Source organism: Carlito syrichta, unplaced genomic scaffold, assembly GCF_000164805.1.
Source record: "Carlito syrichta isolate Samal-C Ts95f unplaced genomic scaffold, Tarsius_syrichta-2.0.1 Scaffold288575, whole genome shotgun sequence".
Classification (NCBI taxonomy): domain Eukaryota; kingdom Metazoa; phylum Chordata; class Mammalia; order Primates; family Tarsiidae; genus Carlito; species Carlito syrichta.
Genome location: NW_007232671.1, coordinates 15,084 through 40,056, shown reverse-complemented (window position 1 = coordinate 40,056; position 24,973 = coordinate 15,084). Strand labels below are relative to the sequence as shown.

The following is a 24,973-nucleotide window of genomic DNA, read 5'->3' as shown; positions in this document are numbered from 1 at the left end:
ATTCCCATTCAGAACACCAAATGCAAATACCTTAAGAAATAAAATAGACAAGTGGACCTCATCAAAGTAACGAGCTTCTGCAAAGCAAAAGAAACCATCAAGAGAGCAGGGAGACAGCCCACAGAATGGGAAAAAATATTTGCCAGCTGTATATCTGACAAAGGTCTAACATCTATGGGAAGAAATATTTGCCAACTGTATATCTGACAAAGGTCTAACATCTAGGACCTACAAGGAACGCAAACACACCAAAAGAAAATAAACAAACAGCCCCTTTAAAAAGTAGGCAAAAAAAGAGTAGGAAAAAGACATGAATAGATACTTCTCAAAAGAAGATATATGGACAGCCAACAGACACAAGAAAAAGTGCTCAGCCTCACTCATCATCAGCGAAATGCAAATCAAAACCACACTGAGATATCACCTAACCCCTGTAAGAACGGCCATCATTAATAAAACAAACAACAACAGATACTGGCAAGGATGTGGAGAAAAAGTAATGCTTCTACACTGCTGTTGGAAATACAGATGAGTACAACCTCTTTGGAAGACAATGTGGCGATTTCTGAAAGAACTAGAAATTGAACTTGCATATGACCCAGCAATTCCCCTACTGGGAATATACCCAGAGGAACTCAAATTATTCTATGAAAAAGATACCTGCACACATATGTTAGCTGCAGCTGTATTCACAATAGCAAAAGCATGGAACCAACCATGTTGCCCATTGAAGCTGGACTGGATAAAAAAAATATGGTACATATACACTATGGAATATTATGCAGTCATAAAGAAGGACAAATATATTGACTCCACAGCAACTTGGATGGATTTGGAGTCGATCATACTTAGTGACTTATCACAGAGACAAAGAACTGAGTTCCATATGTTCTCACTCATAAGCTGACCTTGAACAATTATAATGGTATAAGAAAGTGACTGGCAGTAGTGGAAAACTGTCACGGAGGGCTGGGGTGTAATTGGCAGTTGAGGGAAACTGCTAGGGGAGGGAGGGGCACACCTCATCAACAAGGGTACCTGCATGATCAATGTTTATATACCTAACCCTGAATTGTACCCCACATCTCTATAATAAATAATAATTTTAAAAAATCACTTCTATGAGTTAAACAATGGCCTCCACTACTATGCATGTTAAAATCAGCATGCTAGTTCTGATTACAGAGTAATCAGAAAGAGTTGAATGTAGTCCAGTTTCTTCACATTGTCCGTTGGCAACACATGGCACCAACAAAAAAGTAACAGTAACAGGAATAGTTTCTTTCCTAATGCTATGTGAGGCACTTTGGAAAGCAAAAATGACTCACTCAAGCCTCTATAATTATTTGAGATACCATTTGTAAATAACTTAATACACAACATCACAGATGAAAAAAAGTTGGTATAACCAACTTATGACACATCTAATGTGTGTTGAGTTAATTTTCCAAGAGTAGTAGTATACCATGAGAAAATATTTCTTATTACTTCCCCTTTTACGTATGTAGGGATCAAATGAACACACACCAGCCTAACTCTTCTGTAGAGACGCTTTTAAAAATCTGCCAATTGGGTCCTCAGTTTAGAGTTTTTCAGTTTGGGGTGTATGAGCATAATTACTTAGGAGTAATTATATTAAAAAAAACATATACAACAGAATAGTTAAAATTAAATATTAAACTATCAGGAATCATGTAAAATTTTAAAAGGAGAACAACTTAACTTACGAGCTACCTAGCAAATGATATAATCATATACAAAATATTATGAAGATGAACAGATAATTTGATAATTAAAAAGTAATTGATCAGATTGCCACTTCTGGGACAATGAAGTAGGAGTCCTTATTCCTTCTGGTAGGAAAGAAAACCATGGGCATTATTTTTAAAACAACCAAGACTGAAAAGTGGAGAAAAAAGGCAGACCAGCTAGGATCCTCAAAACCTTACAAATAACACCAACATTGTAGAAATTTTCCTTGGTTTTCTTTTTGCAGCATAACCCAAGTTTGGAGCTGAAGAAGCTGGCAATTCAGTACACCAAAGGATACAGAACAAAAAAAGACTACTCTGTCTAGCCAAAGACTACTCTTTTCAAGCTAGAAAACATAGAACACTTTTAGACACTAGTTCTATTCCAGCCAGACACCACAGAATAAAACAGCAGATCTACCCATGAAAAGGTGGAGAGAGTAACCTAGACTTCCATCCTCTCTAGGCTGTAACCATATACCTCAACACACCCACCAGCGTGCTATCAGAGAACGTCAAGCAGGAAACCAAGACTGCCATCCCCACCAACTGGTTACAAGTCCCCTTCTGCTGCAGTGTCAGTGAAGGCTACAAGGGAAACCAAGACTTGCACCCCCACCTGGCAGTAACAAGACACCCACACTCTCCCCACTAGGCTGGTGTCAGAGCAGGCCTAGTGGAGATTCTGAACTTTCATCATTACCCAGTGGTAACAAGACCATCCCCAAATACCACAGTGTCAGTAGATACCACATGGAAAGCCAGGACTTCCACCCCTACCCAGAACTATCAAAGTGTTCCCCACACATCTTAGGTATCAATGGAGGTCAAGTGGGAACTATGACTCCTACCTCCACCTGGCAGTTAGAAGATGTCCACCCCCTGACCTTGCCCCCTCCACAGTAGTGTCAGAGAAGCCAGAGACGATCCAGACTCTCATAATACAAAAATGTATAGGTTTCAATTGAACATCACTTATCATACCAAGAAACAGGAAGATGCCAAACTGAATAAGGCAACCAATAAATTCCAAACTCAGGATGTCAGAGATGATAGAATTAGTGGACAATGATTTTGAGGTATCCATGATTAAAAAAAAAGCTTTAACAATCAATTATGAACAAACTTAAAACAAAAAAATGAAAGACTCAGCAAAGAAATAGAAGACATAAAGAACCAAATGTAAATTTTATAACTGAAAAATACAATAACTGAAATAAAAAGTTCAGTGGATGAGCCCATCAGCAGAATGGAAAGAACAGAGGAAATAACCAGTGAACTAGAAGACAGAACAATAGAATTTATACAGTCTGAATAATAGAGAGCAAATACACTGAAAAAGAAAAGTGCGTAGCACTTCAGGGATTTATAGGACTATAATAAAAGACCCAACATTTGCAACACCAGAGTCCTGGAATGAAAGGAGAAAGAAAGTGAGGCTAAAAAAAATACTTGAAGAAATAATGACTAAAAGATCCCAAACTTGGTAAGAGACAATAAACCTGCAGATTCAAGAGGCTGAGGAAACACCAAATAGGATAAACTCAAAGACATTCATGCCAAGACACATCATGATTTAATTACTGAAAACATTGATGAGAATTTATTCCTTACCTATAGAAGAAAAAATGTGATTGATAGCATCAGAAACCATGGAGGCCAGATAAGAGGCAAAATATTGTTGAAGGACTGAAAGAAAAAAGTCAATCCAGAATCCTATACCTAGTGAAAAGATTCTTCAGGAATGAAAAGCAAATCAAGACATACTAAGAAGAAAGAAAACTGAGAGAATTTGTCACCAGCAAACCTACCCTGATAGAAAGGCAAAAGCAAATTCTCTAAACAAACAAGAAACCATAAAGGAAAAAATCTTGGAATATCAGAAAGGAAAAAATAACAGAGGTAATATAGATAAATATAGGCAAACCCAATAGGCTTTCCTTCTCCTCTTGAGTTTTCTAATTTACATTTGACATTTGAAACACAAATCTCAATTATATTTTTTATTTTAGTCACTTCTGATAAATAACAAATTTGAGGAGATAAAAAGATGAAAAATACAAAAAAGTCAATATTGTCTAATGTGGTTCTAGATGTAGATAAGGCAAATGTGTAAGACAATTATAAACAGGAGACAGGAAAGAGATGGAAAAGGAGGCAAGGTTTTTATTCTTCACTGGAACTAGTAAATGAGGACACCAGTAAACAGTGATGTCATGTACATACACGACCTAGAGCAATCACTAAAAAAGCTCTGCAAAGAGATATACAGGTGGGGAACGGTGGCTCTCACCTATAATCCCAGCACTTTTGGGAGGCCAACGCAGGAGGATCGCTGGAGCCCAGGAGATTGAGACCAGCCTCATTTCTACAAAATATCTAAAAAAAAATTAGCCAGGTGTGGTGGCCTATAGTCCCAGTTACTCAAGGAGCTATGATGGGAGGATCACTTGAGCCCAGAAGGTTGAGGCTGCAGTGAGCTGGGATCATGCCACTGCACTCCAATCTGGGCAACAGAGTGAGAACCTGGCAAAACAAAACAAAACAAAACAAAAACAAATGAAATTCTGAAAAATGCTCAGATAACCCAATGAATGGCCGAAAAAAGAAAAAAATAGAACAGAAAACAACAAAAAAATTAAATGACAGACTAAAGACCTTACTGCAATAATTATATTAAATGTAAATGATCTAAATACAACAATTAAAAGACAGACTGTCAAAGTGGATTAATAACATGACCTAACTATATGCTGTTTACAACTTACTTCAAATAGAGTAATATAGGCAAGTTAAAAGTAAAGTGATAGGAAAAGACATGCCATGTAAACAATCAGAGGAAAGCAGGTGAGGCTATATTAGTATCAGATAAACTGGACTTTGGAGTAAAGAAAATTACCAGACACAGACAATAACATTAAATAGTGATAAATATGTTGATTTTCCAAAAAGACATAGCAATCCTAAATGGGTATATACCAAATAACAGAGCTACATAATATGTGATGCAAAACCTAATGGAACTAAAAAGACAAACAAATCCACAATTACAGTTAGAGACTTCAAAACCTCTCTCTCAATAACTGACAGAATATTAAACAAAATCAGAATGAATTTCTAAAAATTCATCCACACCATCAGCCAATTTGACCTAGTGGACATTTATAGAACACCACATAGTAGAATACACATTCACACATTCCTTTCTTGTGCCCAGGAAATATATACTGAGATAGATCATATCCTGGGTCATAACACAAACCTCACAAATTTAGAAGAGTTGAATCATATAATGTATTTTCTGACCAAAATGGCATCAAACTAGAAATCTACAACAGAAAGATACCAGTAAAACGCCAAATACTTGGAAATTAAACAAAACACTTCTAAACTGTGCATGAGTCAAAGAATGAAAATAAACATATTAAAATTTGTGGAAATTTGAATTTCTGAATGATGAAATTGAGGAAGAGAAACTCCAGAAGCACAAGTCTCTCCCTAAGATGTCTGAAAATTGGGAGCTGTAAGTGAATGGGACAGAAGCTAAATTTGTGCTGGCCTCTGCGCTCAGGTGCTCTTCCAGCCGCTGCAAAGAAAAGGCTTTCAGTGTCTCTTTCATTCATGCTGAAAGTTGCTGGGGAAAAGATCACTGTCATTTTCAACATAGACAACAGCATCCCACCATCTTTTGGTGGTGAGGAGGATCTCTCACAAGGGTAGAAGAGAGCCTGAACTGACGTCAACTCCCAATTTTGTGGTTGAAGTTATAAAGAACATGGCATAAAGGCCCTTGTGCTAGACTCTCAGTATCCATAGGATGAGGTTGGACAAGAAAAGGAGGCTGATAAGGACATTTTCTCTATAAGGGAATTTAGCTTTCAGCCTACTGGTAAGTCTGATTGGACGAATGCCAGTTACACACTTAACACATTCCCTGGACTGGGCCATGTTTCAACATCTGGTGGATTTCCTTGCTGACTGAGGGGTGGACAACACTTTTGCTGATGTGTTGGTGGAGTTCAGCACAGCCCTGGAGCACTCACAGTATACTACTTTTTTTGAAGACCTCAAAAGAACCAGTAGAGCAGACAGAGACACTGAAAGCCTTAATTTTGTGGAAGGCTTTGGCCAGTGAACAAATCCTATTCTGAAGCCAGTCACATGTGCTTTGACATGGTTATCATCCTAATATCATGATGGGAAAAAAGCAAATTTAAATTCTTTTCTGCTCTCATTTATTTTATTAATTTGTTTTTTGTACAAATCAATTATTTCTAGATTTTTGTATAACATAACGAAGGGCACTAAAATTGGTTTATCTCCTACAAAAAATGAAAGAAGAATTAACAGCAATCTACACCATCTCTTCTAGATAATGGAAGGGAATACTTCAGAATTCATTTTATGAAGTTAGTATTACTGATACCAAAACCAAAGATTGTAATACAATACAATAAAATAGATCAGTATTCTTCAAGAATATAGATGCAAAGTTTCTTAACAAAAAAAGGGCAAATATAATTAAATAATGCACAAAAAGAATTATACACCATGACCACATGGGGTTTATCTAGAAATGCAAGTCCGGTGTAAAATTTGAAAATCAACCAATATAACCCTCCACTTTCTTTTTTCCAATTAAAAAAGTCTTGTGACCATATCAATCAATGCAGAAAAAGTAATGAGTTAACATTCACTTGCAGTAAAAATTTTCAAAAAAAAAAAATAGAGGGAAACTTCTTCAACTTTCTAGAGAATATCTGCAAAAAACCTAGTTAACCTTATACTTAATGATGAAATACTGAAAATAGTCTCTCTAATATCAAAAACAAGGTAAGCACTCTGCTTTCACCACACTTATTCAACAAAGTGTTGGAGAGTCTAACCAGTGCTGTAAGGCAAGAAAAGAAAAAGCAATGGTCCTTATTAGCAGATAACATAATTGCCTATATAGAAAATCCCAAAGAATCTACAGAAACACTCCTATCACTAATAAGTAAGGTTCAGCAAGGTCACAGGATACAAATAAACATAAAAAATCAACTGTACTTCTATATACTAGAAATGAACATATGGACATCAAAATTTAAAATACATCACTTATTTCAAAAAGTGAAATACTTAGGTACAAACCTAAAAAAATACATACCTGTATGCTGAAAACTACAAAATGCTGATGAATGATGCCAAAGATCCAAATAGAGATATACTGTATTCACAGATTGAAAGCCTCAACATGTCAAGTGTAGTAGCACACACCTATAATCCCAGCACTCAGGGAGGTAGAGGTAAAAGGATTGCCTGAGCCCAGGGATTTGAGACCAGCCTGGTTAACTTGGCAAGACCTGGATTCTACAATAAATAAAAAAACTAGTCGAGTGTGGTGGCATGTGCCTATAGTTCCAGCTACTTGGAAGGCTGACGTGAAAGGATTGCCTGAGCCCAGCAAGTCACTGCTCTCCAGCCGAGGTGACAGAGTGAGTCGCTGATTAAAAAAAAAAAAAAAAAAACAGAAAGAGAGAGAGGGGATTGGGGGAGGGAGGGAGGGAGGAAGGAAGGAAGGAAAGAAGGAAAAAAGACTTGACATAATAAAGATGTCAGTTCTTCCCAAACTGATATATGGGTTTATTAAAATTCCTATCAAAATTTCAGCATGATTTTTTTGTAGATACAGACAAGATTATTATAAAGCGTATATTAAAAGGCAAAGGAATTAGAGTAGCTAAAACAAATTTGAAAAGACAAAGTGGGAGAAATCACTCTACCCAATTTCGAGACTTAATATATATAGGTACCAGTGGAGGGATAGGTACACAGATAAGTGAAACAGAATAGAGAACCCCCAAAATAGACATACGCAAACATGCTCAAATAATGTTTGACAAAAATGCAAAACCAATTTATTGAAGAAAACCTTTCCAAGAAATGGTTCAAGGACTGAGCACAGTAGCTCACACCTGTAATCCCAGCATTTTGGGAGACCTAGGCAAGAGGACTGCTTCAGTCTAGGTGTTTGCGATCAGTCCAGGCAACAAATCATCTCTATAAAAAAAAAAATTTTAACTGAAAAAAATTAGCTGGGTATGCTGGTATGCATGTATGTAGTCTCAGCTACTTGGGAGACTTAGGCAGAAGGATCACCTGAGTCCAGGAGGTTGAGGCTCTGGTGAGCCATAATCACACCACTGCACTCCAGCCTGGGTGACAAAGTGAGACCCACCTTTCCATCCCTCCACCAAAAAGAGAAAAAGAAATGGTGCAGAAACAATTGGACATTCATAGACAAAGAAATTAACTTTGACATAAACCTCGTATCTTATGCCCAAATTAACTAAAAAATGAATAACAACCATATGTAAAATGTAAAACTACAAAATTTTTAGAGGAAAATCTTTGGGATCTACAGCTAAGATGGTGGGATGCTGTTGTCGATGTTGAAAATGACAGTGATCTTTTCCCCAGCAACTTTCAGCACGAATTTAGCTTCTGACCCACTCACTTACAGTTCCCAACTTCCAAACATCTTAGGAAGACATAATAGATTTCTATGTATGTAAAACAAAAAAAGTAGTCCCAACTTTCTTGGTCTCTCATTTCAGTACTCCTCCTAATTACAAAACTCCCACTCTCTAATCGTTTTATCAAGTTTGTCTTGTCCAGACTCCAACAACTCCATCTCCAGATGATGCTTCAACAAGGTTTTCAACCAACACCATCAAGAACTCCTTTAAACCAAACTATAGAATTTTTTACTCAAACCTCCCCTAATTACCCATATAACTTTCTTATTCCAACCTAATGGCACACAAAATCCTCTACAAACTAATATTTCTAGGTAAGTCCAGCACAACATCTCTGCACAAAACAGTTACAAAAAAATAAGACTATTGTCCCTATGCCAAATATTTAGCATTATTTCTCTGTTGGGTGGGAGAGGGAGGTAATATGGAAAAAGATAAAGCCTAAATAGATCAGCAACAATTGAGTTAATTATATTCAGGAAGAAGGCCTCAAGGGATAACTTACAAATATTACAAAAACTTACTAACCAGGCCACAACAAGCAACTTGACCATTATCAAGCAACTTCAGCACACTGATAAACATCTGAGTTATTTTGAACAAAATTCCCACAAGTAACCCCATAACATAGCCATTCCAGCATGTAAGGCCCCTCAGTACAGTCCTATAAAATTCCCCTCTAGCCTCTGCCTCTTTGCAGATAGTCACCCTTTGCTGTTGCTCTGGCCACTGCTCTTACAGCATATCTTCATCTCTTCCCTTTAATAAATCTACCTTTCTTAATTTACAATTGTCTTGGTGAGTTCTTTTAACGCCTGAGCACAACTCTGGCCTCAACTTTAAGTCATACACACAACATACGGGATTTTTAGAATGGTAAATGAGCACTGGATTCAACTGAGTCACTTGTTGAATTAGTCCCTAACAAGAGAGTCAGCCTGTCCTTTGAAATCAAGAACTGATTTCTCTCTAGTTATGAAATTCTTAGATGAAATCTTCTAATGTTTCATCTACATTGAAAATTTGACGTTTAGTATATCCACCTTCATCAATTATTTAGATCTTCTGGATAACTTGCTGCAGCTTCTCCATCAGCACTTGTTTCCTCATCTTGCACTTTTATATTATGGAGATAGCTTCTTTCCTTAAACCTCGTGAACCAACCTCTGCTAGTTTCCAGCTTTTCTTCTGCAGCTTCCTCACCTTTCTCGGCATTCTGAGAGTTAAGGTGTTGCTCTGGACTAGATTTTGGCTTAAGGAAGAGTTAGGGCCTTGCTGTAGGTTAGGCTTTGGTTTGAAGGAATGTTGTGGCTAGTTTAATCTTCTATCCAGACCACCACAACTTTCTCCCTATCAGCAAGAAGGCTGTTTTGCTTTCTTACCATCCATGGCTTCACTGGAGTAGCACTTTTAATTTCCTTCAAGAGCTCTTCCTTTGTATTCACAACTTGGTCAAGAGGCTTCACTTTCAGCCCATCTCAGTTTTCAACATGACTTCCTCACTAAGCTTAATCATTTCTAGTCTTTGTTATAATATGAGATACGAGACTCTTCATTGTAGGGTTATTAATTTGCCTAATTTCAATATTGCTGTGTCTCAGGGAATAGAGAAGCCCAAGGAGAGAGAAATTGGGAAATGACCAATTGGTAGAGCAGTCAGAACACATACAACATTTGTCAGTTAAGTTCACTGTCTTCCTTGGATGCTGTTCATGGCACCCCAAAACAATTATAGTGGTAACATTAAAGATCACTGATCACAGATCAGCACAATATATAACAACGTTTGAAATATTGTAAGAATTACCAAAATGTGACACAGACATGAAGTGCGGACATGCTGTTGGAAAAATGGTGTCGACAGACTTACTTGAAGCAAGGCTACCACAAACCTTCAATTTGTAAAAAATTCAGTATCTGCAGAGTGCAATAAAACAAGGTTTGCTTGTACTCAAGAGTGGCATGTCATTAAAGTCTGTCTTCCATAGATAGTAAGGTTTTCCTTCAAAGTCAAATAAGACATCAAGCATTCAGATACTTAAGATTCCTTCTATATCATCATGCTGAACAAATTTTACACTTGAGATTTTAAAATTTGCACCCATGCAGTCCACAAAAGCGTCACCTTTACCATTCTTTTCTATCACAGTATCATTGGTAGACTATAGCCCAAGGAAGAGAGCAAAAACAAGATGGGTGAGGGGAAATGTCTAAACACAAAAATGCTAGAACAGATTTCTATAGCATAAATGACTCCAAATAATCAAGAGATCAGTCAACCCAATTGCATTTAAATAAAATCTATTTATCTTCTCACATATCCTGTTTAATTTAAACCAGTGTATCCAATTTTTAACAATAACAACTTCCTAATTGGTTCCCATATCATGAAGACTAGCCTATCAATCATCTCAGACCAGCCCAGCACTGAACTCACTGACAAGCTGCATAAAAAATAAATAAGACTGGGCATGGTGGCTCACATCTGTAATCTCAGCACTTTGGGAGGCTGAGTCAGGAGGATTGCTTGAGTCCAGGGGTTCAAGACCAGTCTATAAAACATAGCAAGACTTTGTCTCTGCACAAAAAATTTAAAAATTAGCAGGGTGTGGTAGTGCATCCCTACAGTCCGGGCTACTCAGGAGGCTGAGGCAGGAGAATTGCTTGAGCTCTGGAAGTTAAGGCTGCAGTGAGCTATGATCTTGCTACTGCGCTCTAGCCTTGACAGAGTAAGACCTCAACTCAATAACAAACAAACAATCCAAAGAACTTAAAGCATTGAGCCCTTTTAAGTTTTTTTAACACTAATTTTCTATAATTCTAATATAAATTGCATTTGAGTAAACTTAAAGAGTTGTCAACATTATCTAATTTTAATATTCTTCTAAACAGATTGACTTAAAATCTCATAAACTGACTTAAAATAGTTTTTGCTACTGGAAAAAAGAGTGTACCTTGTTAGTCAATAAAAAACATTGAAGCCTGGGCCTAGCAGCATGGCTGAGGTGAGAGGACTACCTGAGCCCAGGAGTTCGAGACCAGCCTGGACATGGCGAGACCTCATCTTTACAATAAATATAAACAAACAAACAAAAAACCCCACCTCAATCTCTATAAATCTTCAACCAATAATGCAGGCCAAGCTGAGTGGGCTTACAAAAATTTGGAGTTATCAAAAAACTAAAGAACTTGTTTGACTTTTATGGTAAAACAGAACCACATAGACAAAGCTATATATAAGAAATAACTCTCATTGTCTAAAGATGAGTCTTTGTTTAAGTAAGTGAAAGCAGTAACTTCATTAAACAAGCAAAGTTAGTGAATTTATCTATACTTAAAGAGTATAGGGGGAGTGGAGAATGCAAGAGGACTCCATGTACCAGAATGCTACCAGGGGTGGACTCTGGATGCCTGAATTATGATGAGTAATTTTGTTTCTAATTCTTTGTATGTCTGCCTGTACTTTGCATATTTTCTACAATAACCATCTTTTTATCATCAGAAAAATTAAGACATAAAAAGAATTGCATATTAAGGAAAAAACTAAGATTTTTACACAAATGATGTATTACTTCCAATTTAAAACAAAAAATATCACCTAAGTGAATGGATTTTCTAAGCAAAAAAGAAAATCACTTCTGTAAGTACTGTTACTACTCTGTACATAGTAAGTACTCAATATAAATCTCTTTTTATAAGCGTTAGATAGATCACTATCAGATAAGCAGTTAATATTACTCATGAACAAGTACTCCATATATTCATACTAGAGATACATCTGATTTGCCAATTCTCAGAAATAGCCTCTGTTAGTAAATTTACAGTAATTTTTGCACTTAACTATCAAAATCATATTTAGTTATTTATGACATTTTGGCAATTACAGTATAATTTCCTCACCAATCTAGGTAGAACCCTTATCTACCACACAAAATATAATATCAAAGTTATTTTCACTATGTCAAAAATTAAAATGTTTTTATTGCAGTAATTTATCCTGCAGGTGTGTTATTTACACACACACATCTATTATAAATCAAATACTGGAAGGAAAAAAGAATAAAAATTATACACATAAAACAAAAAAGGGGGTAAGCTGATATATTAGTGAACAGCACGAAATTAAACTCCCAGTCAGCCTTCCATTAAGAAGTTTTGACAAGAAAAAGATAAAGAACATAGCTTAAGTGGTTTGTGAACATCTGCACAAGTCCCAAAATGCTATATGATTTTTTGCATTACAAGCTTTACTGCTAACTCGAAGCTACTGTGGTAAATAGTTGAACAGGTGCACCTAAATTTGATATGCCATGGAAATATACAAGGCCAAGATGAATAATTATAAAGTAGCCTAAGTTTAGGAATCACTCTAAATGAACAATAAGATTATAACCACTAAAAAGTTGTGTTTAACAGAATCTTTCAACATTAATGTTTTCAAAAATATACTTTGGTCAAGTGGTAAAATGTAGTGACATTCAATAAGCTTTTAGTGAAGTAAGGTAACTTTTTGGCAACAATTTAAATGCCCTTCACTCTACCTTTCACAAAAAATAAGCTGAATTTTAAACAAAAAGAAACCATGCACTAGCCACAACATCTATAACAGTAATCAACAAATTTTTTAAACACTACAATTTTAAAAAACATTGCTAAGAATATTTTTATTAATTGTAGAAATTAGCCAGGTGTGTTGTTGTTCTCCTATAGTCCCAGCTATTCTAGTGGCTGAGGTGAGAGTATCACTTGAGCCCAGTATTTCCAGCAGTGAGATATGATTGCACCACTGCCCTCCAGCCTGGGTGTCAAGAGTGAGACCTTGTCTCTAAAAATTAATTTAAAATTAAAAAACAATTGTATAAATTGCAGAAATTAGATTTCCTTTCCATAAACCACTTACAATCTGGAAAATATGCTTCTTCCTAATGATCTTTATTTTCTATATGGGCCTGTGAACATCTTCCCAACATATATACTGCTAGAAAGAACCACAATTCAAGTTACTCAAACACTGGGTCAACCCCTTTTAAGCTTTGAATACCTTTAATGTTTCAAGGCAACTAATTAGAAATAAAATGAGTTGAAACCACATTCTTGGAGCTTCAGTAAGATCAGTGATTTACCATTTACTAAACATATCATGCATGAGAGTTTGGTTGTGCGATTTTCCATACTCACTTTCCAGCTTAATGGAATCAGCTATGGAGAATGTGTGATGCATCTCATAATGGCCAGGACAAACAATAACAATGTCACCTTCATAGCAGACATTTATAGCAGACAATGGATTACTATGAAATTAGAAAACCACAACATATTTGCAAATATACACCTTCCCTGCCAAAAGCAACTTGAGTATTACTTCAGGCATCTTCATGTCTCACTCTGAAAATGGAGTCCAAATTGCATATTGAAGTATCTCCTTTGATATAGTACTGAGCCCAGTGCATTCTTGGCAAATGACTTCTGCTGATGAAAGGCAGGGCTCTCACTATGCACCGATTCACAGAAAACCAACTCCAGGATGTTCCTGTAAACACTTTGTAGAATTCATAAAAACCTGGGATGAATAAAAACCACTTGGAGCAAGAAACTCTCCTTTTACCTGAATTTCTGTTTCTTCCTAACAAGCCTGTCTGTGAGCAGAGACTGTAGTAGACAGTCATCATGGTGGAGGAGATCACATGGGTAACCTTCTGACCACTTGGACAGATGCCCTTTGCTTGGATATTAGAATTCTTCTGATAACCAAACACATACCTTTTAGAAGCCAAACAGACTTATCAGTTCTCAGTAAGACAGCTAATAAGAAAAGATGTCAATTAGCAAAGAATAACAAAGACACATACCTCAACAAAGGATTCTCAATGAGTTTTAGCTTTAGTTTCAACTGTTCAATCTCCAAATATTATCCCTTCCACCATGGAGATTTTTTCCTGCTCAGTTCGAATTACAATTTGACAAACTGCTTCTCAGATTTAAAAATTTCCTGTAACACTCCTCACATGAATACAGCAGATTGTGGTAGTCAACAACAAGTCCTGTAGGAACTCAGTCTTTAAGAATATCATAATGCCTGAAAGTTTAAAGGAAATTGAAATCCATTATTTTTCAGGCACATTTTCCCATAAATATAGCCCATGTAATTCTCAAAGACCCAGTAAGAAAAGTGTTATAGAGTGTATAACTCTGCTACATGTTAAGTCTTTCTGAATAGCACTCTATTGTAAGTGGAAACTGTTGACAGTTTAAAGTATCACATCATTAGATCACTAATTTTTCTTGAGAATTTGGTTATTTTTCTTAGATTCAAGCATTTGTGCTTTAGAAACACAAAGTTTATGTTGCATAATTTATAATCATTATTTAATAAGAAATTATTTTATTTTCATATATTAGATTCAAAATCTTAATAAGAAGTGGGTGACGGGATAATTTGGGACTAGAAATAGGGAGGGAAGTATCTCAAATTGTTTCACAATGTTTAAGATTATCATTTTTCTCAGGGATCTGAATGTGATTAAACATTTTTTAAAGGATTACCATGTTTATAGGATCAAACATTTTAAATGATTCAAATAATCTAGTACTTCCTCGCATTTAAAGCACTATGGGCCAGGTGCAGTGACTCAAGTCTATAATCCTAGCACTTTGGAAGGCCAAGGTGGGAGGAGTGTAGCCTGAGCAACATAGTGAGATCTTGTCCCCACAAAAACGTAAAAGTAACCTGGGCATAGTGGCGCATGCACCTACAGTCTTAGCTACTTGGGAGGTTAATGCAGAAAGATTGCCAGAGTCCAGTAGGCCAGGCCTGCGGTGAGTCATGATCATGTCACTGTACTCCAGCCTGGGCAAGAGAGTGAGATCCCAACTTAAAAAAAAGGAACTATGGCACAAAATTATGCTGACTATTCCTCAGAAAGATATTAGAAAACTTCAAAAAATCAACCTTTGAGATTCTGAGCAGAAAAAATAAAACTGTCATTAATAAACTTAAGAGTGACTAAAACAAAAGAACATTGTACTGGACAACCTTACTGGTGCTTAAAATGCATTCATTTCTATACTTTCTCAAATATAAAAAGGAACATAAAGTATGTTTAGATACAATAAAATAATTTATGAATGTACAATCAAGTTAATGGGTATAAATTAAAGGACTTGAAAATACAGTGCGGTATTATTGTCATTACCTAAAGTTTTAAAATAATTGCTTTAATTCTCAGTTAAAAATATATTGACTCATTATGCCTTAGGTCAGAACTTCTCAATCCTGGTTAAATATTAGGATCACCTAAGAAGCTTTTAAAAATACAGATGCTCATAAATAAAGGAAAAAAAAATCACTGGTTTTAGCGCCCCATCTAGTGGAAAGATAAATGCCACACTCAATAAGGTCAGTATAGAACAACTGCTTGTATTTGGGTTGCAAAGTTAACTTTGGTATTTTTGTATACAATGGTTTTTACCTGCCAAAATATGATATATTAGGAGAATGTATATTTTGGAAATTTTCATTCACCGCCAACATTAACTATTTCGTATTTTCATCTATTTGTCAAACAAAGTTAAGACCAGAGGTGACAAAATATCCCGATAAGTCTGTTAGTTTAGTATGTGTTACTATAGGAACTTAGAGTAAAGCAATACATCTTTATTTATGTATTGTATATGCACACACATACACACATATACACGTATATGTGTATATACATATATACATACACACACATAAATATATATCTCACACAGGTAAAATAAACTATGAATAACTATTTTTCCAACAAGGACAAGGTCAGTAATATTTACAATCTCAATTGAGGTTCAACACATCTGACAAAATAATCATACTCATCTTCCTTTTCTTCATCCCAACTCCTCCAAATGTTTTGGCTGAAAAAATCTGAAAAGGTACTTAGTATCATTCAAATTAAATCACTGGCTCAAAATGTTAAAATTTTGGAGGGGTGAGAGCTAAAGAATAAACCAAAACAATTCTCATATCTTAGAGAATATTGTGTATTTGCTATGGTTGATAGTCATGAGTCACACAAGAGATCTTTTCTGTATTAGCTAGAAAAGCATTCCACAGCAATGCTTTTGTTAGGATTGTCTTTTTATCAGAAGAACTATTTACTGACCACCAGTAACTGGATACATGGTTGTGCCATTTGTCGAAATAGGAAAGATTGAGAAACATGTTTGGAATTGAAAACAAAGGGTTCTATTTTCACTGTATTCATGTTGAGATGCCTATTCGACCTCCAAGTGAATGATGTCAAGTATGCAAATGAATATACAAGCCTAGAGCTCAAAAAGTCAGGGCTAGAGATATAAATCTGGGAGTTGTCAGCATATTGGTGGTATTAAAGCACTAGATGAGATCATCTAGGGACATAACATAAAGCAGTAGTTCTCAACTCTGGCTGAATATTAGAGTCCTCTGGAACATTTTAAAAAATTGATTCCCATGCCGGGCTCAGTGGCTCAGCCTGTAATCCCAGCACTTTGGGAGGCTGACACGAGTGGATTGCCTGAGCCCGTGGGTTTGAGACCCACCTGGGCAACTTGGCAAGACCTTGTCTCTACAATAAATCAAAAATTAGCCGGGCGTTGTAGCACGTGGCTGTAGTTCCAGCTATTGGAAGGCTGAAGCGGAAGGATCGCTGGAGCCCAGAAAGCCAAGGCTGCGGTGATCAGGAGAGTGCCACTGCACTCCAGTTTGGGTGACAGAGTGAGACTCCAACTCAAAAAATAAAAAAAAAAAATAATAAAAATAATAAAAAATAAAAAAATTGATTCCCTATCCCAGACCAATAAATTAGAATCTTGGGAGGAGGAGGATTCATATATCGTTAAAGCATCCCAAGTGATTTAACAAATTTTTATTCTGGGGAATTCTAAACATATACAAGAAGAGAGAGAACAGTATCATGAATGCCATGTATTCATAGATAATTACCAACTCATAGACAACCTTATTTCATCTATATCTCACCCACTGTACTCTGTTCTTCTCTCCCCACCATCCTGATGTTGGATTATTTTGAAACAAATCTCACATATCAAATCATTCACAAAGTGTTAGCATGTATCTCTAAAATAGATCTTTATACAAAAAAAAAAAAAAAATCCTTAATATCATCAAATTTCCAGTCAGTGTTCAAATATCCCTGCTGTTTTACAGCTGAGTTGTTCAAAGCAGGATCCAAATGAGGGTCAGCTGCTATATTTGATATGTCTCTCAAATCTCTCTTATTCTATGCAGTATATTCTATATATTAATAAACTATTAAGTTTATTTAATAGTTTTGCACACTCTGAATTTTATTGATTACAACCCCAGGGTTAATTTAATAACATTTTCTTCTCTTTCCTTAATTTCTAGTAAACTGATGGTAAGATCTAGAGGCTTGTTGAGCTTTAGAAAAGATTTTTTTTGGCAAGAATACTTCATGTGAGGTATAACATATTTGCTCCAACAGTAAGCACATACGGCAGATCTTTGAATGCAGTCATTTTATTTTTCTTTCATTATATGAGGGGAAAAAAATCAACTTCTGGCTGGAGCCACTCTATGTGGAGATGGCACATTTTTCCCATGTCCGCATGGGTTTTCTCCAAGTACCCCAGTTTCCTCCCACATCCCAAAGATGTGAAAATTAGATGAATTGTCATGTCTAAATTGCCCATCTGAGTCTGTGTGGGTGTGAGTATGAGCTAACCCTGTGAAGAAATGGCCTCCTGTCCCGGCTTGGTTCCTGCTTTGCACTGAGCTGCTGGGATCGACTTTGGTCACAGGTGACCCTCAGCTGGTATAAGCAGGTTGGGAAATGCACGAATGAATACAAATTATTGTATACAGTAATCAAATGCACAATAAACAAATGATGCAATATGAAACTGTTCAGTCTGTCTGCCAAATTTGTGATTGCTCGGTTTTGAACTGCATGGTGATAGGAGGTACTTCTCACAATTTTCACTTTGCAAACATTTATTCCTTGACTTAACCTATCACCACTACAACTGCTGTCACTCACTAATTCACCAAAATGTAGGTAGATAGTTGTCTTGTTTATATTAATCTTTATTAAACATATGTAGAGGTAAAGCACAGTGGCCCACTCCTCTAATCTCATCACTTTGGAGGGCCAACACGAGACAATCACTTGAGGCCAAGACTTTGAGACCAGTCTGGGCAACACAGTGAGTTCCTATCTCTACCAAAAAAAAAAAAGTATGTATAGCTCACATTTATTTCAATGTTTATGATTAGAAGTCTTTGGGGTCTTTATTTAGAGTTTGGCAATGTTGTTTTGAACAGAAATGTGCCAAAAGAACTTCAGCTGTTGTTTATATCAAGTAGCCTACAGTAATTTGGTTTTATTATTGTTTCATTTAAAGTCAAAGTTTCCTAGAACCTATAAACAACATTAAGTGAGGACTTATTGTAATGCATGACCATCTCTTTTTGTGAGGTTAAGATTGATCAACAGATTCAGGTGTTGTCAGCCTGATCTACCCACTAAAAAGTTCCCTATCAGTTTTTCACCTAATGGTTGTAGCAGTCATTGATGATCACTGACTAGAACCTTTATTTCATTAGTGGTTACAAAATACTGATATTCTAGCATTCTTTCTTCAGGTATTGGTAGAAATACTTCCATAAAGAAAATACACAGGTGATTCTAATATGCTTCCAAGGTTAATTAGAGAAAGAAGTAGAGATGACCTAAGGCTGACTTCTGAGTGACTCCAACATTGTAAAGTCTGAGCATGAAAGGAAGAGCGGGCCAAGATGATTCAGAAAGCAAGCCAGAGAGACGCCAACTAAACAGTGGTGTCCCGGAAGCCAAGAGGAGATTGTGTTAAGAAAGGACTACAGAAACCACTTTGGCTTTTTAGAATTAATTAATTAATTGACCGATTATTTTCTAAAGATGGAAATGATCAAATACCTAGGATATGGTCAAGAAATCAAGCAAGATCAAGGGCAAGATGAGATCAGGAAAGTATTGACTGGATATAAGAACATGGAAGTCTTTGGTGAACTTAACGCATGGCAATCAAAATTAACTACACATATAAAACACTACTGACAGCCCGATTTTTTAAAAGCATGTAATGGGAATAGGGAGCCTTCTTCTGTGACATACACAAGACAGGCCTGGGTCTTACTTTCAGGGAGCGTACAGTGTAACTAGGGGACTAAATAAACAAGGTAGTAAAAAGTAGGTGGCACCGAATAACCAGCAGGGGCAGTGATCTGTTTTTGCTGGGAGGGCTGGGGAAGTCACCTCTGAGCTGAGCTGGCAAGAATGAAAAGCAGGCTTATGAAGAGCAGGGAAGGAGCAAAGCAGCCCACGGCAGAGACAAGCTCGGCCGTCTCTGCCGTTGGTGAAGACAGGCGGTGCTTCTTCCCAAAACCAAAGGGAGGAAAGGGGCAGTGGGGAGTCGGGGTCGGTGGAGCAGCAAGATACAAAGTGAGTGACAGAGCCCAGGAGACTAGCACATGAGAGGCATCAGAAAGAGCTTGGGTTGTACATGTTCTCTGGCATAAGGAGAAGTCATCAAGTAGAGAAAGGGCACATTTTTCTTCTAAAAGAATGGATGCTTTTAGAGAATTTATGGAGGGAAAAGAGTATTATCATAACCAAATTAAAAAGCCTCAACTTTAAAGATATTAGCATCATGCAAAATTTAAAATTGCACAGGAAAGAGCTGCAACCCACTGTCTCATACATAATCACTGCAGTATGTGATGTCGTTTTGTCATTTTTGTTTCTCTTTTTTTGTAGAGATGGGGTCTTGCTGTGTTGTCCAGGCTGGTCTCAAACTCCTTGCCTCAAGCAATCCTCCCGCTTAGGCTTCCCAAAGTGCTGGGATTACAGACTTGAGCCACCTCACCCAGCCCTGTGATATCATTTTTCTAAAGGAGCTGTACCAGCAACTTGTCTTCATCCTTTCTGGTTTAACATTTTAGCTTAACAGTTTTTTGTGGTCCAGTTAACACACATTGAGAATAATTCACAACTATAATTAGAGTGCAAATTTAATGCAAAAGGCCCAGCCAGTTGAAAAATAAGGTTGTTTTTACTTTTTGCAGTGGGTCACCTTCAAAGAGATTAACCACATACCTACAAATATGCAAGGCAAAAAATGGGATAGTTTTAAAATTCTTCTTTGGCTTGAACTACTTAATGGGCTACAAACAACTAAGAAGATAAAAAATTAATTGCATCAGTTGACTTCATAATTAGGCCTCTTTACTTTGTAAATGATCTCAAATACCTAATTTACATCATAGGTTTATAAACCAGTTCCCCTTGTCAAAGGACATTGCAACTTAAATACTTTAATTCCCCATAGCTCTTCCCTGGTTGCCTTTAAAATTTGCAGAACACTTCCTACACCATGGCAATTAGATGTGAAAAACATGCTATTTCAATCAGCTCATAAACTTTAATTAAAAATAAGCACATTGACTATAACAGTCTGAAGTAAAGTGCTTATAGCTACAGACAAATGTCTTAACAACAGAATTAAATTTACCTCAACCAGCACCTCGAACACATTAGTGTGCCAGACTGCCCGTCATCCAGATGGTTCAAGGATCTTCTCCAAGAATTCAGCTGTGAATTCCCTTACCTCAGAGGCCTTGCAGTCAGCTACAAACAAATTAAACATAATAAGAATTAAGAATGCATAAAATAGAAAGAAGTTAATAAATTCGTTTAAATCTACTTTCTCAGAACTAACAACTGGCAATCTGAGATACTGGAATAAACAATCTACCTGTAAAATGAAAAGATAAAAGCAGCAGCAAAAAAAAAAAGGCCACCTACTCACCTAAAATGTAATCTTGATAGGCTCTGAATCCCTCATAGAACAAAAGTTGATTTGTTTGGAAAATATCTGGGAAGAGTTTTTCTTTCTGGCACACAAAACATTGTAAACTAAAACCTGGCTTATGACAGCTACAATCAATGCATGAATCTTCATCTTGGAACAAACCTAAAAAACAACAAAAATAAGCAAACTCAACTATCCTGGATACTTCTAGTACTTATAGAGTGCTTTTATTTCACATGCTTGCTTAGAAATTCCAAACAATATACAAACAAGATTTTGAGTATAAATGTTCTACATATCTCTACCATTGTCAGAAGAATCTAGTTTTTCAAACTTAAAATACCTCAAAATCAAAGTTTTACTTCAAGACAATAAAAGCTTGTGATCTTTCACCAGTTAGGTTTTTGTTGTTGTTCTGTGAGGTTTTGGGGTAAGCAGAAGCAAAAGATTTTTTTTAATTCAATGTAAACCCTTCCAATTCTCCTTCAAAGGATAGTCATAATTTTTACTATAGTTAGCAAATTATAATAGTCAAATATCTTAGTGATTTTTTTCCAAAACAATTACATAAGGCTACATAAGAAGAGGGAGCTGATTGCCTATACTCCCTCTCAAAGAGAGCCTTGCTTTATTTTCTACGATATTAGCCTGTCATCAATGGTCCCTCAATAAACATGGATGAGAGATTCTTAATAATGCATAAGGTTTACTTCACTAACACTAATAAGTTCCTCCTAATTAATTTCAATAACTGTATCTAAGAAAAAGATCAGAAAATGTAAATCAGCCAGGCTTGGTATAATCCCAGCATTTAGGGAGTAAGTGCCAGTAAACCCAGCACTTAAGAGATGCTGAGACAGGAGGATTGCTTGAGCTCAGGAATTCGAGACCAGCCTAGGCAACATTAACGAGACCTCATTTCCACAAAAAATTAGCCAGGCATGGTGGTGCATACCTACTTAGGAGGCTGAACCTGGAGGAGCTCCTGAGCCCAGGAGTTTGAGGCTGCAATGGGCCATGTTTGTGCCACTGCACTCCACCTGGTGACAGATACCCTAACTCAAAAAAAAAAAAAAAAAAATAGAAGAAGAAAGAAAATGCAAATCACATTAGATTTGGGCTATATGTAATTACCTTTCAAAAGGCATGATTCAGCCAGTGGTCTATCTAACTCCGTGTTTTAGGATGTTTCTTTTAATAAACAAAGAAATTACTAAATAAACAATGCTAAAGATAACATTTAGACTGGAGGACAAGATTCCAAGGTGGTTTTAGGAAAAGTATCTGAGACTGTTATTAGCAGCAATATTTCTTCACTCAGCTCCCTTGATTTTCTCTTTCCTTCTATTTCTTTGCCCCTTCTCATTCAGGGCACCAGAATTACTTGATTCCACAGATGACCCAAGTGTACTCAAGGGTCTACTACTCACAGTGATGCACATGAGCCACAGAGGGCATCAGTGTCTTAATGGCTGTATGACAATTTCTCTGTGCCTCAGTTTCCATACCTATAAAGAGAAGATAAAAATAGTATGCCTACTTCAACTGACAGCGTGAAATAAATTATTTGTTAATCATTTACGAAAGTTGGAATTTCATAGTATGTGTGTCAAAGAACTAATACCTTACATTAGCACCATTCTTTACAGCTACTTTGTTTTTGCTTTGTTTTGCCAGTTTTCTTGAGGTATAACAAATAAATTGTATATGTTTAAAGTGTACAATATGACATTTTGTTATACCTAAACATTATGAAAGGATTAGGACAATAAAGCTAATTTACATTTCCATCACCTCCTACAGTTACTTTTTTTGTGTATGCTAAGAACATATAATTTAATCTCTTAAAAAATTTCTAGTGAACAATACAGCATTGTTAACTATAGTCACCATGTAGTACGTTAGGTCTCCAGAACTTATTCATCCTACATAACTTATTCATCCTACATAACTGAAACTTTGAACCCTTTGACCAACATCTGCTATTTCCCCCACCCCCTGGCAACCACCATGCAACTGTTTCTCTAAGATCTGATTTTTTCTTATTTCACATATAAGTGATATGCAGTATGTGTCTTTCTTTACAGTCACTTTGAAAATATTACTCTTCACTTCCTCTTCACCACATAAAACACTGGCTCTGCCTTCCAGATAGGAGAACTGAAGCCAAGTGACTTTTCCCAATTCGAAAGGTGAGTTACCAGTGGCGTTAAGTCATATGTATGTTTTCTCGCTTGGCCAGGACTGTTTCCACTACACAATACAACTGAAAGTGTAAAATTAAAAACCTGAACCACCTTAAAATGTCAAAGAATAATAATGATGGTAATAATAATGATAAGATTCCATGAAATGGTAGAAGGACTGAGAATTAGGAGACCTGTTTCTATTTCTGGCCTCTGTCCCAAGTCGGTTCCCCTGACTTTAGATAGGTCACCTGTTCTCAAAAGCGTACCAGGCCGAGTTCTCTTCCAGGAAGGGTAAGTGTAACCCACGATCTCGTTTGAGATGCGGATAGAAAAGATGAGCCCTCGCTCGACAGATAAATGCTCCGAGTTCCGCGGAAACCATCCTCAGCGGAAATTCTGGGTCCAGCCCACTCCCTCCAGTCCCGGGGAAGCCGAGGCCCGAGACGGCAGCGGGAGGGAAAGTTGCCTTCCTCCCTCGACCTCTCCCGCCATCGATGTCCCGAGAGTGGACCTCGAGCGGTCCCCGCCGTCCTTGTCTGGGGTCCGGCAGGCCTGCCGCTCAGGCGCCCTCCCGGTGTCCCGACGCCCCAGACCTCCTCCAGGAGGCGGCTCCTCGGGCTCAGCACAACAGGTGCTCACCTTTCTCTGAGGGCTCCTCCCCGGCCGCCCAGCCAGCGCGCTGGGGCGCGGCCGCCTCCGCCGCCAGACTGCCAGCCATCAGCAATCCATCAGCCATTTCGAATTTCCGCGGTCGGCCGCCCCGCACGATGATGCAATGACGCAGGCGCTTCTGATTGGATAGTTGGGTCAACGCTTTTGGACTGCTTAGAGCTCTCCCCCTCCCGCCGCCACCAACTGCACTGACAGCGCCTGGGCGCCATCTACTGGTCAGGAGGACGCTGTTCTCTTTCAAGATCGCTGTCTTTGGCTTACTGGGACCAACGTGGGCAAAGCTGAATTGGGAACCTAATTGGAGATGATTTTCGAAAACTAGCAAGTCATGCCTGGAAATAAGGTATAGTCGGGAAACTCGCCACCAAGAATCAGTCTCTCTCTCTCTCTCTCTCTCTCTCTCTCTCTCGTTTCTCTTGATCTCTCATTTTCTCTCTCATTCGCTCTATTTTCTCTCTCATTTCATCTCTCGTTCTCGCTCTCGTTCTCTCTCACTCATCTTTCTCATTCTCTCTCATTTTCTCTCGCTCATTCTCTTTCATCCTTTCTCATCTCTCTCTCATCTTTCTCATTCTCTCATTCATTCTTTCTCATTCTTTTGTATTCTCTTTCATTCTCTCTCTCCTTATCTCTCATTCTCTCTCTTATTCTCTTTTTTGCATCCTCTCATTTTCTCTTGCTCTCTTTCTCCTCTCATTCTCATTCGCATTATCTCTCATTCTCTCTCTCTCATTCTCTTTTTCTCTTTTATTCTCTCTCTCATTTTCTCTCATTCTCTATTTCTCTCTCTCATTCTCTTTCTGTGTTTCTCTCTGTCATTCTCTGTGTCTCCTTTTCTGTGCACACACGGCATTTTTTAAAAAAAGATATGGGGTACAATTCAGGATTAGGTATACAAATGGTCATCGTACAGGTAAAGTTTGGGCCTCCCTTTTGTCCCCACTTTGGCTGGTTTTGAGATCAGGTACCCTTATTGATGTTGTGTCTC

General features: G+C 37.2%; 1 pseudogene; it reads right to left on the bottom strand.

Annotated features, from left to right (window-relative positions):
• Positions 1–24,049, bottom strand: part of LOC103255881 — a 32,671-nt pseudogene extending 8,622 nt beyond the window's left edge.
• Between the last annotated feature and the right edge of the window lie 924 nt (positions 24,050–24,973).